Here is a 13,555-nt window from a genome sequence, read left to right on the forward strand (position 1 = left end):
CCCGATGCAGGACTCGATCCCAGGACCCTGGGATCATGACCTGAGCCGAAGGCAGACGCTTAACCATCTGAGCCACCCAGGCGCCCCACAACTCTTATATTTTAAAATTTCTTTTTCTTTGTCAGTCTTCCAGTACAACATTGAATAAAAGTGGTAATTGGAGGCATTCATATCTTATTTCCAGGATCAAAGGAAAGTGTTCAGTGTTTCACCATTATGGATATTTGCTGTAAGATTTGATTTGCTTTGGTTTACATATTCTTTCTCAAATAAGAACTTTTCCTATTTTGCTATGAGTTTTTGTCATGAATGGATGTAATTTTCTTAAATGTTGTGTCTATTGAGATGATTATATGATTTTCCTCATTGAATCTGTTTTTGTGGAGAGTTCTCTTAATTTTTTTAGTGTTAAATTAACCTCAAATTTCTGGAATAAAGCCTAGCTGGTTACGGTGTTTTATCTTTTTCAGATATTGCTGGTCTGGGTTTATGAATATTTTTATTAGAATTTTTGCATCCACATTCATGAGTAAAATTGGCCTCTAACTGATTTTTCTCATCCTGTCCCAAAGATGAAGGTAGTCTTGGGGCACCTGGCTGGCTCAGTCAAAAGAACATGCAACTTTGACCTTGTTTGAGCCCCATGCTGGGTGTAGAGATTACCTTAAAAAAAGATTAAAAGAGCCTTATACAATGAGTTGGGGGAATTGTTTATGCCACTTCAATTATCTGAAAATTTTTGTAAGTTTGAAATGATTTCTACATTGAGTTTAGTAGAACTTGTGTGAAGCCACTGGGCTTGGAGGTTTTTTTTGTGGGAAAAATTTAGACCACCAATCATTATCTTTAGTGGTGGAAGAGTATTCAGGTTTGCTATTTCTTCTTAAATTCATTTGGTGTATTATATTTTCCTAGGAATTTATCCATTTCATCTGAATTTTCAAATATTGAAATAAAGTTAATATTGTCCACTTACTATATTTTTAGTGATCTGTAGAATCTGTAATTTTCTTTTTCATTCCTAATATTGGCATTTGTATTTTTGCTCTTAGTTTACTTAACAATTACATTAGACATTTTTCAGCATTATTAGTCTTATCAAAGAAATACCTTTGTGTTTGTTGATCCTATATATGTAGAGTTTCTATTTTATTAATATCTGTTCTTATATTCTTTCTACTTTCTTTGAATTATTGTTCTTCAATGTTCTTGAGTTGGATGCTAAGCTCATTATTTTTAGCCTTTTTGAAATATTCATATCTAAGGCTAAATATTTCTCTCTAAGCACTGCTTACCTTCATACTACACATTTTGATGTGTTAGTTCTCATAATATTCAATGTGTAATATTACTTAGTTTCCCTTATGATTTATTTTTGACCCAAGTATATAGATTGTATACATTTTTTAAAATTTCTAACTTAATTGCATTGGTGTCAGATAACGTGTTCTTTATGATTTCAGTACTTTGAAACTTGATAAGATTTACCTTATGGCTCAGTATACATAGTTAAATTTTGTAAAGGTTTTGTGTGCTCTTGAAAAGAATGTGCATTCTGTGTTGTTGGGCAGATGGTTTTATACATATGGTTATACATACATATACATATATGGTGCAGCTTGTTAATTGTGTGGTTCAAATCTTTGGTGTTAGTTACTATTTTGTCTGTTATTGTCATTTATTATTTTATCCTTACTTTCTTGTAAAAAGGCCATTTATTTTTGTAAAGATAGTTTCCTCATGGGTTTATGTTGATGACTGGTGAGGTTCTGATTAAATAAGACCTGGAAAACCATAAGGTTCTGTGTGAATGTAGTGTGTGCCCTAATAGACAAATGAAGGAGCTCATTTTTTGTTGTTGTTGTTTATAAAATGTTAAGAATAGGAACACTGGCTCTGTATAATAGATTGAACTATCTGAAACTGCCATTTTTTGCAAAAACTGTCAACTCTTGACAATCTCTTATCATTCAACACAACACTTTGAAGACAGAAAATGTCTTATACAATTGCCATAATAATAACAATACATTTTATATGGTTAGCTGATTAAATGAATATTTTGTTCGGTTCTCAAAGCGTCAGGCTTTAAAACCAGGAAGGGAGAAAAGTATGGCTCCTTGTGACCAGAGAGCGCAGTTTGCTTCCTCACAACATTCATCTCAGAATTCTCCCTCACAATTTCCACCTTCTTCCCCCCTCCTCCCTGACTATCTTTGTATGTCTTGTTTCTGTTTTCCTATAATTCCTGTAAGTAGCTCACTCTTCTACTTTTTTTTCTCAGATGAACAAAAGTTGTCTGGCAATGCTCTAAGTGCTTCTTTTAACACCTGTGGTGAAATACGTATAACATGAAATGTACCATCTGAACTATTTTTAAGCTTACAGTTCGGTGGCATTAATTACATTCACAAGTTGTGCGCCCATCACTACCATCCATCTCCAAAACTCTTCATCCTGCAAAACTGAAATTATACCACTGATCAGTAACTCCTCATTCTCTCTCCCCCCAGCCCTGGCAGCCACCATTTCCTCTTTCTGTCTCTTTGAATTTGACTGCTCCTGATGCTGCAGATAAATGGCATCATGCAGCACTGATTGCTTTCCTGCTATTCCATTTAATCCTCCCAATAAGCCAACGGAGGAGGATTATCCATTAAAAAGTTTTCTGAATTGAAGTATAGTTGACACACAACGTTAACATTACTTTCAGGCATATAACATAGTGATTCAACATCTCTATACTTTATGCTGTGCTCACCATGAGTGTAGCTCCTGTCTGTCACCATCTAGCACTATTACAATACCCCATTGCCTGTATTCCCGATGCTGTACCTTTTATTTCTGTGACTTATTCATTCCAGACCTGGACACCTGTATCTCCCCTTCCCTCTTATCCATTTTGCCCATCGCCTTCCCAACCTCCTTCTTCTGGCAACCATCAGTTTGTTCTCTGTATTTATGGGTCTGTTTTTGCTTTTGTTTGTTTTGTTCTGTGTTTTAGATTCCAAGTGAAATCATATGGTATTCTTTGACTTATTTTACTTAGCATAATTCCCTCTAGGTCCACCATGTTGTCACAAATGGCAAGATCTTATTCTTTTTTATGGCTAAGTAATATTCCACTGTTATATATATATCTGTACACCACCTCTTCTTTATCCATTCATCTATCAGTGGACACTTTGGTTGCTTCCATATCTTGGCTATTGTAAATAATGCTGTAATAAACATAGGGGTGCCTATGTCTTGAAAAGTAGTGTTTTCATTTCTTTGGGTAAATACCCATTAGAATTCCTGGATTGTATGGTATTGCTATTTTTAATTTACTGTTTTTCACAGGGGCTGCACCAATTTACATTCCCACCAACAGTGCACAAGGGTTCCTTTTTTGTCCACATCCTCCCCAACACTGTTATTTCTTGTCTTTTTGATATTAACCATTCTGACAGGTGTAAGGGGGTAGCTCACTGTGGTTTTGATTTGCATTTCCCTGATGATGTGTGTGATGTTGAGTATCTATCTCTTCATGTGTCTGTTGGCCATCCGTACATCTTCTTTGGAAAAATGTCTATTCAGGTTCTCTGCCTGGTTTTCAAATTAGACTGTTTGGGTTCCTTTGGGTGTTGAGTTGTGTAAGTTCTTTACATACTTTGGTCACTAACCCCTTATTGGATTTATCATTTACAAGTATCTTCCCCCGTTCCGCAGGTTGCCTTTTCATTTTGTCGATAGCTTCCTTTGCTGTGCAAAAGCTAATTTTGGTGTAGTCCCAATAGCTTATTTTTGCTTTTGTTTCTCTTGCCTGAGGAGACATATCTAGAAAAATGTTGCTAAGGCCAATATCAATGAGATTACTGCCTATGGTTTCTTCTAGGTCACTCTTTTATTTTGAATGTACTTTATTCTTTGCCTCATTTATCAGGCCACATTTTAAAGCATTAAGTTTTATGTTTTTTGGTTTTATTAAATAAAATAACTTACAAATTTTGAAACAAGGTAACTTAACATTTACTTTTTAAATAAACTTTTTTGTTTGGAAAAGTTTTATATTTATAGAAAAATTGAGAGGCTAGTAAATAGTTTTCACATATACTACACCCAGTTTCTTCTATTACTAGCATTTGCACTACATGACATGTTTGTTACAATTAATGAATTAGTGTTGATACATTATTCTTAACTAGTTTATTCACATCTTCTTAGTTTTACCTAAGGCCTTTTTCTGTCCCAGGATCACATCTAAGATATCACATTACGTTTAATCATCATGTCTTCTTGGGCACCTCTTGGCTGGGACAGTTTCTCAGGCTTTCCTTGTTTTTGATGATCTTGATAATTTCAAGGAATACTGATCAAATATCTTGTAGGACATCTCTTTATTGGAATTTGTCTGATGTTTTTCTCAAGATTAGACTAAGGTTATGGGTTTTGGGGAGGAAGATCACAGAGGTAAAGTGCCATTTCATTACATCACATCAAGGTCACATAGGAACATAATTTATCACTGTTGATATTGACCTTGAGCACCTGAATGAGGTAGTGTTTGTCACATTTCTCCACTGTAAAGTTGTTTTCTCTTTCTCCCTCCTTCCCAAGAGGTGTTCTTTGACAGAAAATCACACACATTTAAGGGGTAAGAATTTATGTCCCCCCCCCACACCTTGAGTCAGGCTGAGTATACACATTCTTTCCTAGGATCCCTCCACCTTCTAAGTGATTTTTAAAAAAATTTGCCTACACTGAGGTTCACCCTGTTCTATAGAGTTGTGTGGCTTTTCACAAATGTGTAATGTCATTCCCACTGTTACAGTATCATACAGATTAGTTTCACCCACCCTAAAATTCTCCCGTGTTTCATCTGTTTGACCCTCACCCCACTCCCTGAGCCCCTGGCAATCATTGATCTTTTTACTGTCCCTGTAGTTCTGCCTTTTCCAGAATGCCATATAAATAGAATCACATAGTATGTAGCCTAATAAGACTGGATTATTCACTTAGTAATATGCATTTAAGGTTCAGCCATGTCTTTTTATGGATTGATAGCTCATTTCTTTTTTCTTTCTTTTTTTTTTTTTTTTTACATAGACTTTATATTTTAGAGAAGTTTTAGGTTCTTGGCAAAGTTGTGCAGAAAGTACACAGTTTCCATCCATATCGTTGCCCCATACCTACAGAGCCTCCCGCATTGTGAACATACCACACCAGAGTGGGACATTTAGTACAGCTGATGAACCTGCATTGACACATCATCATCACCCCAAATCTGTAGTTTACATTAGTGTTCGTTTTGGTGGTGGTGTGTCAATTTGTATAAATTCTGTGGGTTTGGTTAAATATATAATGATATGTGTCTACCATTATATCATACAGAAGAGTTTCATTCACTTCTGTGTTCTGCCTGTTCATTTGTCCCTCACCCCTAAACCCTGGGAACCACCGTCTCTTTAGTTTTGCCTTTTTCTAGAATGTCATATAGTTGGAATTATACTATATATAGGCATTTCATTTTGTCTTCTTTCATTTAGTAATATGCATTTAAGTTTTCCCTGTGTTTTTCTGTGGCTTAATAGCACATTTATTTTTAGCACTGAGTATTATTCCATTGTCTGGATGGACCACAGTTTATTTGTCCAATCACCTACTGAAGCACATCTTGGTTGCTTCCAGATTTTGACAGTTATGAATAAAGCTTCTATAAACATCCATCTGCAGGATTTTGTGTGGACATAGTTTTCAACTCATTTGGGTAAATACCAAGGAGTATGATTGCTGGATTGTATAGTAAGATTATGTTTAGTTTTTTTCTTTTTAATTTTCTTTCTTTATTTATTTTAGAGAGAGCGTGTGTGAGAATGAGCAAGGGGGGAGCAGAGGAAGAGGGAGAGAGAGAGTCTCAAGCAGACTCCATGCTGAGCTCAAAGCCCGATGTGGGGCTCTAGATTTTCTATGTAATCTTCTAGGAGTTTTATAGTTTTGCATTTTGCATTTAGGTATCTGAGCCATTTTGAATGGATTTTTGTAAGAAGAGTATGTTCTAGGTTTATTCTTTTGGATGTGAATGTCCAGTTGTTCCAGCACCATTTGTTGAGAAGTCTATCTTTGCTCCTTTGTCAAAGATCAGTTGACTGTATTTGTGTAGGTCTATTTTGGGGCTCTCTACTCTGTTCCATTGACCTATTTGTGTATTCTTTTGCAACTCTGTCTTGATTTGTAGATTTTTGTAGCTTTATAGTAAGTGCTGAAGTCTGGTAGTTTCAATCTTCTGACTTCGTTCTTCTCCTTCACTATTGTATTGGTTATTCTGGGTCTTTTGCCTCTTCATATCATTTGATATCCACAAAATAACATGCTAGGATTCTGACTGAAATTGTGTTGATTCTGTGGATCAAGCTGGGAAGAATTGACATCCTGACAATATTGTCTTCCCATCCGTGAACATGGAATCTTTCATTTATTTATTTCTTTGATTTTTTCACCATTATGTAGATCTGATATATATTTTGTTAGATTTACACCTGAGTATTTCATCTTTTTAGCTGTTAATGTAAATAGTATTGTGTTTTTGATCTCAAACTCTCCTTGTTTATTGTTGATATATAGGGAAGTGATTGACTTTTGTATATTAACCTTGGATCCTGTAACTTTGCTATAATTGCTTGTTAGTTCCAAGATTTTTGTTGTTGTTGATTCTCAGGTTTTCTCCATACATGATCATGTCATTTGCAAACAAAGATGGTTTTATTTCTCCTTTCTCAATCTATATATGTTTATTTCTTTTTCTTGTCTTAATGTCTTATCTAGGACTTCCAGCACAATGTTGAGTCCTAGCACAATGTTGAAAAGAAGTAGTGAGAGGGAACATTTTTCTTTGTTCCTGATCTTAGCAGGAAAGCTTCTAGTTTCTCACCATTAAGTTTGATGTTAGCTTTTGGTTGTCTGAAGATGTTGTTTATCAAGTTGAGGACGTTCCCCCTCAATTCCTAGTTTACGGTGTTTTTATCATGCATGGGCATTAGATTTTGCCAAATGCTTTTTCTTTTTTAAAGAATTTATTTATTTAGAAAGAGAGAGCGAGTGCAAGTGGGGTGGGGGGGAGTGGGCAAGGGAGAGGGAGAGAGAACATCTCCAGGAGATTCTGCACTGAGTGTGGAGCCCGATGTGGGGCTTGATCCTATGACCCTGAGATCATGACCTGAGCTGAAAGCAAGAGTCGGATGCTTAACCGACTGAGCCACCATGTGCCCCAAATGCTTTTTCTGTATCTATTATATGATCATGTGATTTTTATTCTTTAGGTGGTTGACTTGATGGATTACATTAATTGATTTTTTAATGCTGAACCACTGTTTCATTACCTGGAATACATCCTACCTGTGATGTATCATTCTTCTCACATAATGTTGAATTCGATTTGCTATTATTTTACTAAGGATATTTGCATCTATGTTCATGGGAGATATTGGTCTATAGTTCTCTTGGAACATCTTTATCTGGTTTTGATATTAGTGTAATGATGGGCTCATAGAATGAATTAGAAAGTATTCCCTCTGCCTCTATATTCAGAGTGAAATTGTAGAGAATTGGTATAATTTTTTCCTTAAATGTTTGGTAGATTTCACCAGTCAACTCATCTGAGCCTGATGTTTTTTTGTTTTGGAATGTTATTTGTTACTGATTCAATCTATTTAATAGACATCAACCTATTGAGATTGTCTGTTTCTTCTTGTGTGTGTTTTGGCAGGTTTTTTTTTTTTTTCCAAGGAATTGGTCTGTTTCATCTAGCTTATCAAATTTGTGAGCATAGAATTATTCATAGTATTCCTTTCTTTTTCTTTTAATGTTCATGGGATCTGTAGTGTTGTCCCCTTCGCCATTTCTGATATAAGTAATTTGTGTTTTCTTTCTTTTCTTAGTTAACCTGTCTAGAAGCTTAACAATTTGATTGATCCATTCAAAGAACCAGCTTTTGGTTTTGTTCATTTTCTTTAAAGATTCTCTTTTTTCAATTTCATTGATTTCTGCTCTAATTTTTATTATTTCTTTTTGTCTGCTTACTTTGGATTTAATTTGCTCTGCTTTAGTTTCCTGAGGTGGAAGCTTGTATTATTAATTTTAGATATTTCTTTTCTAATATATGCATTCAACACCATAAATTTCTCCATAAACACTGCTTTCACTGCATTTCACAAATTCTGATGACTCGTATTTTAATTTAGTTTAAAATATGAGAAATTTTTTTTTGAGATTTTTCTTTGACACATCCTTTATTTTGAGGTGTGTTGTTTAATCATTAAGCATTTGGGGATTTTCCAGCAATTTTTTTGTTATTGACTTCTGGTTTAATTCTTTTGTGCTCTTAGAGAATAAATTGTATGATTTCTATTCCTTTAAATTTATTAAGGTCTGTTTTGTGGCCCCAAATGTGGTCTGTATTAGTGAATGTTCCATAAAAACTTGAAGAGAAAACTTGAAACTAATGTAACATTGTGTGTCAACTATACTCAAATAAAAAAAAAAAACTGGTTTCTTACAGACAGCCTATAGCTGGATCTTGCTTTTTGATCTAGTCTGACAGTCTGTCTTTTAATTGGTATATTTAGACCTTTGATGCTTAAAGTATTTATTGATATAGTTGGATTTATAACTACCATATTTGTCCCTCTTTTCTATTCATTGCTCTTGTTATTTGTTTCTATTTTTTTCTTCCACTCTTCTTTTTTTTGCCTTTTGTGTTTTTAATTGAGCATCTATATGATTCCATTTTCTCTCCTTTCTTAGCATGTCAATAATAGTATTTTTAAAAACTTTTTTAATGGTTTCCCTAGAGTATGCAATATAGGTTTACAGCTAGTCCAAGTCCACTTTCAAATAACATGATAACACTTCACAAGTAGTACAGATACCTTATAATAATTTCCTCCCTTCCCTTGTATCATTGTCATTAATTTCAATTATATATAAGCTAAAATAGTTGGATACATCTTTGCTATTATTATTTTGAACCAACTGTTATCTGTTACATCACCTAAGAAAAAAAATTTATTTGACTTTGACTTATTCCTTCTTTAATGCTCCTTCTTTCTTTATATAGATCTAAGTTTCTAACCTATACCATTTCCTTTTCTGCGAAGAACTTCTTTTTACTTTTCTTGTAGGGTGGGTCTACTGGTGACACATTCCTCCAATTTTTGTTTGTCTTAGAAAGTCTTTATTTCTCCTTTACTTTTGAAGGATAATTTTGCAGGATACAGAATACTAGATTGGTGGGCCTTTTTCTTTCAGCACTCTAAACATTTCACTCCACTCTTTTCTTGTTGGCACAGTTTCCAAGAATTAGTGTGTAATTTTTATCTTAGCTCCTCTATAGAGGTAAGATTTTTTTCCTCCTTCTTTCAAGATTTTTTCTTTATTGTTGATATTCTGCAATTTGAATATGATATGCCTAGGTGTAAATTTATTTATGTATTTTATTTTATTTTATTTTATTTTATTTTATTATGCATTTATCCTGTTTGGTGTTCTGTGAACTTCCTGGATCTATGGTTTGATGTCTGACATTAATTTGGGAGAAATTCTCAGTCATTTTTATTGCAAATATTTTTTTTTCTGTTCCTTTCTCTCTTTATTCTCTTCCTAGTATTCTGATTATATGTATGTTATTTATACCTTTTTTAGTTCTCCCACAGGTCTTGGATATTACATTCCATTTTTTTTCCCAGTCTTTTTTCTTTGCTTTTCAGTTTTAGAAGTTTTTATTGTCATAGCATCAAGCTCAGAGATTCTTTCCTTAGCCAAGTCCAGGCTACTAATGAGCTCGTCAAAGGCATTCTTCATTTCTTTTTTTTTTTTTTAAGATTTTATTCATTTATTTGATAGAGAGATAGCGAGAGCAAGAACGACAAGCAGGGGGAGTAGGAGAGGGAGAAGCAGGCTTCCCGCTGAGCAGGGAGCCCAATGCGGGGCTTGATCCCAGGACCCCGGGATCATGACCTGAGCCGAAGGCAGACGCTTAACGACTGAGCCACCCAGGCACCCCTAGATCAGATATGTTCTTAAGCTACATTTTAATCATTTGACTTGTATTTTGGTGTCAGCAAAGTACTTGCCATTGAAGAGAATCCTAGGCTAAAACTTCAGTAAAACCAATAACCTACTGCCTGCTTTCTGGGTTTTAAAAAACTGGGTTTTCACATATAGGAAGACCCTATGCAAAGCACCCATTTTAAGCAAAATGGATCTATTAAATATATTGCTTTATTTAATAAAGGCTTACATAGTTTGAAGCACTTTATAAAATTATATGTCATTTATTCGACAACAACCTTATGGACGAGATATCACTATATTCCCCACTTGTGGATGAGGACATCGCCATGATGTCCAGGAGCTTGCCTGAGGCTGTCCAGCTCATAAGCGATGGTGCGGAGGACTGACCTCAGGGGTTTAGCTCCAGAGTCTAGGTATTAGCCACTGTGTTGCTTCTCAAATCTGAATTCACCAAATCTATACATTAAGGTATCTGTTAGCCTTAAAGGAGATTCATCTTTGGACTTTTTTGATTCACAGGTTCATGTAAAATATTTAACCAAAAGTCACCTTTTCACAGCTTTTCACAATGCATCTGTTGGGTGACGCAAACAGCAGCTCTGTGGCAGACGTAAATGTACTGTGGGCTGAATCATCACGCCTGCTGCATACTTGGCCCTCTGTAATGTGGCTTTTGGTGCTTTTATCTGCCAGGATTTTTTTTTTTTTTAAGATTTTATTTAGGGGCGCCTGGGTGGCTCAGTTGGTTAAGCAACTGCCTTCGGCTCAGCTCATGATTCTGGAGTCCCAGGATCGAGTCCCACATCGGGCTCCCTGCTCAGCGGGGGGTCTGCTTCTCCCTCTGACCCTTCCCCTCTCATGCTCTCTGTCTCCCATTCTCTCAGATAAATAAATAAAATCTTAAAAAAAAAAAGATTTTATTTATTTGAGAGAAAGAGAGAGCGTGCACAAGAGCACAAGCAGGGGGAACAGGAGAGGGACAAGCAGACTCCCGGCTGAGCAGGGAGCCCGATGTGGGGCTCGATCCCAGGACCCTGGGATCATGACCTGAGCTGAAGGCAGACACTTAACCTACTGAGCCACCAGGGCACCCCTATATGTCAGGATTTTAGTGAGATTTCTTATGCTGAAGTTTGCTTATGCCTGTCCTTGGAAGAGCTCCTCTGCTTGCCACCCGGATCCCTCTCATGCTACCTTTTCTTTCTTTCTTTTTTTTTTTTTCAATCTGCAGACTTCAGTCTTTATTTTCTATTTTATTTTATGGTGGAAAGAACACTTAACATGAACTCTACTCTCTTAACAAAATTTGAAGTATACAATACATTATTGCTGACTCTAGATTCAAAATTGTACCTAGCTATTGTGAATAACGCTTCACTAAACATGGGAGCACAAATATCTCTGAGATTTTCTTTTCAGTTCTTTTGGATAAATACCTGGTAGTGAGATTGCTAGGTCATGTTGTAGTTCTATTTTTAAGTTTTTGAGGGACTTTCTTACTGTTTTCCATAATGGCTGCATCATTTTGCATTCCGCCAGCAGCATGCAAGCGTTTTGCATCTTCACCAATTTTTGCCTTTTGTATTTTTAATAATAGCCATCCTGATAGGTGTAAAATAATATCTTATTGTGGTTTTGATTTACATTCCCTAATGGTTAGTGATGTTTTTCATGTACCAGTTGGCCATTTGTATATCTTTTTTGGAGAAATGTCTATTCGGGTCTTTTGCCCATTTTTATTATTTTTTTATTGTTATGTTAATCCCCATACATTATATCATTAGTTTTAGGTGTAGTGTTCCATGATTCATTGTTTGTGCATAACACCCAGTGCTCCATGCAGAACGTGCCCTCCTCAATACCCATCACCAGGCTAACCCATCCTCCCACCCGCCTCCCCTCTAGAACCCTCAGTTTGTTTTTCAGAGTCCATCATCTCTCATGGTTTGTCTACCCCTCCGATTTCCCCCCCTTCATTCTTCCCCTCCTGCTATCTTCTTCTTCTTCTTCTTCTTTTTTTTTCTTTCTTAACATATATTGCATTATTTGTTTCAGAGGTACAGATCTGAGATTCAACAGTCTTGCACAATTCACAGCGCTTACCAGAGCACATACCCTCCCCAGTGTCTATCACCCAGTCACCCCATCCCTTCCACCCCACCCCCCACTCCAGCAACCCTCAGTTTGTTTCCTGAGATTAAGAATTCCTCATATCAGTGAGGTCATATGATACATGTCTTTCTCTGTTTGACTTATTTCGCTCAGCATAATACCCTCCAGTTCCATCCACGTCGTTGCAAATGGCAAGATCTCATTCCTTTTGATGGCTGCATAATATTCCATTGTATATATATATACCACATCTTCTTTATCCATTCATCTGTCGATGGACATCTTGGCTCTTTCCACAGTTTGGCTATTGTGGACATTGCTGCTATAAACATCGGGGTGCACGTACCCTTTCGGATCCCTACTTTTGTATCTTTGGGGTAAATACCCAGTAGTGCAATTGCTGGGTCGTATGGTAGCTCTATTTTCAACTTTTTGAGGAACCTCCATACTGTTTTCCAGAGTGGCTGCACCAGCTTGCATTCCCACCAACAGTGTAGGAGGGTTCCCCTTTCTCTGCATCCCCGCCAACATCTGTCGTTTCCTGACTTGTTAATTTTAGCTATTCTGACTGGTGTGAGGTGGTATCTCATTGAGGTTTTGATTTGGATTTCCCTGATGCCGAGCGATATTGAGCTCTTTTTCATGTGTCTGTTGGCCATTTGGATGTCTTCTTTGGAAAAATGTCTGTTCATGTCTTCTGCCCATTTCTTGATTGGATTCTTTGTTCTTTGGGTGTTGAGTTGGATGAGTTCTTTATAGATTTTGGATACTAGCCCTTTATCTGATATGTCATTTGCAAATATCTTCTCCCATTCTGTCGGTTGTCTTTTGGTTTTGTTGACTGTTTCCTTTGCTTTCCAAGCTTTGTATCTTGATGAAGTCCCAATAGTTCATTTTTGCCCTTGCTTCCCTTGCCTTTGGCAATGTTTCTAGGAAGAAGTTGCTGCGGCTGAGGTCGAAGAGGTTGCTGCCTGTGTTCTCCTTTAGGATTTTGATGGACTCCTGTCTCACATTGAGGTCTTTCAACCATTTGGAGTCTATTTTTGTGTGTGGTGTAAGGAAATGGTCCAGTTTCATTCTTCTGCATGTGGCTATCCAATTTTCCCAACACCATTTGTTGAAGAGACTGTCTTTTTTCCATTGGACATTCTTTCCTGCTTTGTCGAAGATGAGTTGACCATAGAGTTGAGGGTCCATTTCTGGGCTCTCTATTCTGTTCCATTGATCGATGTGTCTGTTTTTGTGCCAGTACCATACTGTCTTGATGATGACAGCTTTGTAATAGAGCTGGAAGTCCGGAATTGTGATGCCGCCAGCTTTGCTTTTCTCTTTCCACATTCCTCTGGCTATTCGGGGTCTTTTCTGGTTCCATACAAATTTTAGGATTATTTGT

At 36.4% G+C, this 13,555-nt stretch overlaps 1 protein-coding gene across 6 annotated transcripts in view; it reads left to right on the forward strand.

The window, feature by feature from the left end:
* Positions 1 to 13,555, forward strand: part of RIPOR2 (RHO family interacting cell polarization regulator 2) — a 327,440-nt gene that overhangs the window by 64,118 nt on the left and 249,767 nt on the right. The window lies entirely within an intron of this gene.

Source organism: Mirounga angustirostris, unplaced genomic scaffold (genome assembly GCF_029215605.1).
Source record: "Mirounga angustirostris isolate CCGP_5_RB_7025 unplaced genomic scaffold, mMirAng1.0.hap1 SCAF_8, whole genome shotgun sequence".
In the NCBI taxonomy this organism is placed as follows: Eukaryota; Metazoa; Chordata; class Mammalia; order Carnivora; family Phocidae; genus Mirounga; species Mirounga angustirostris.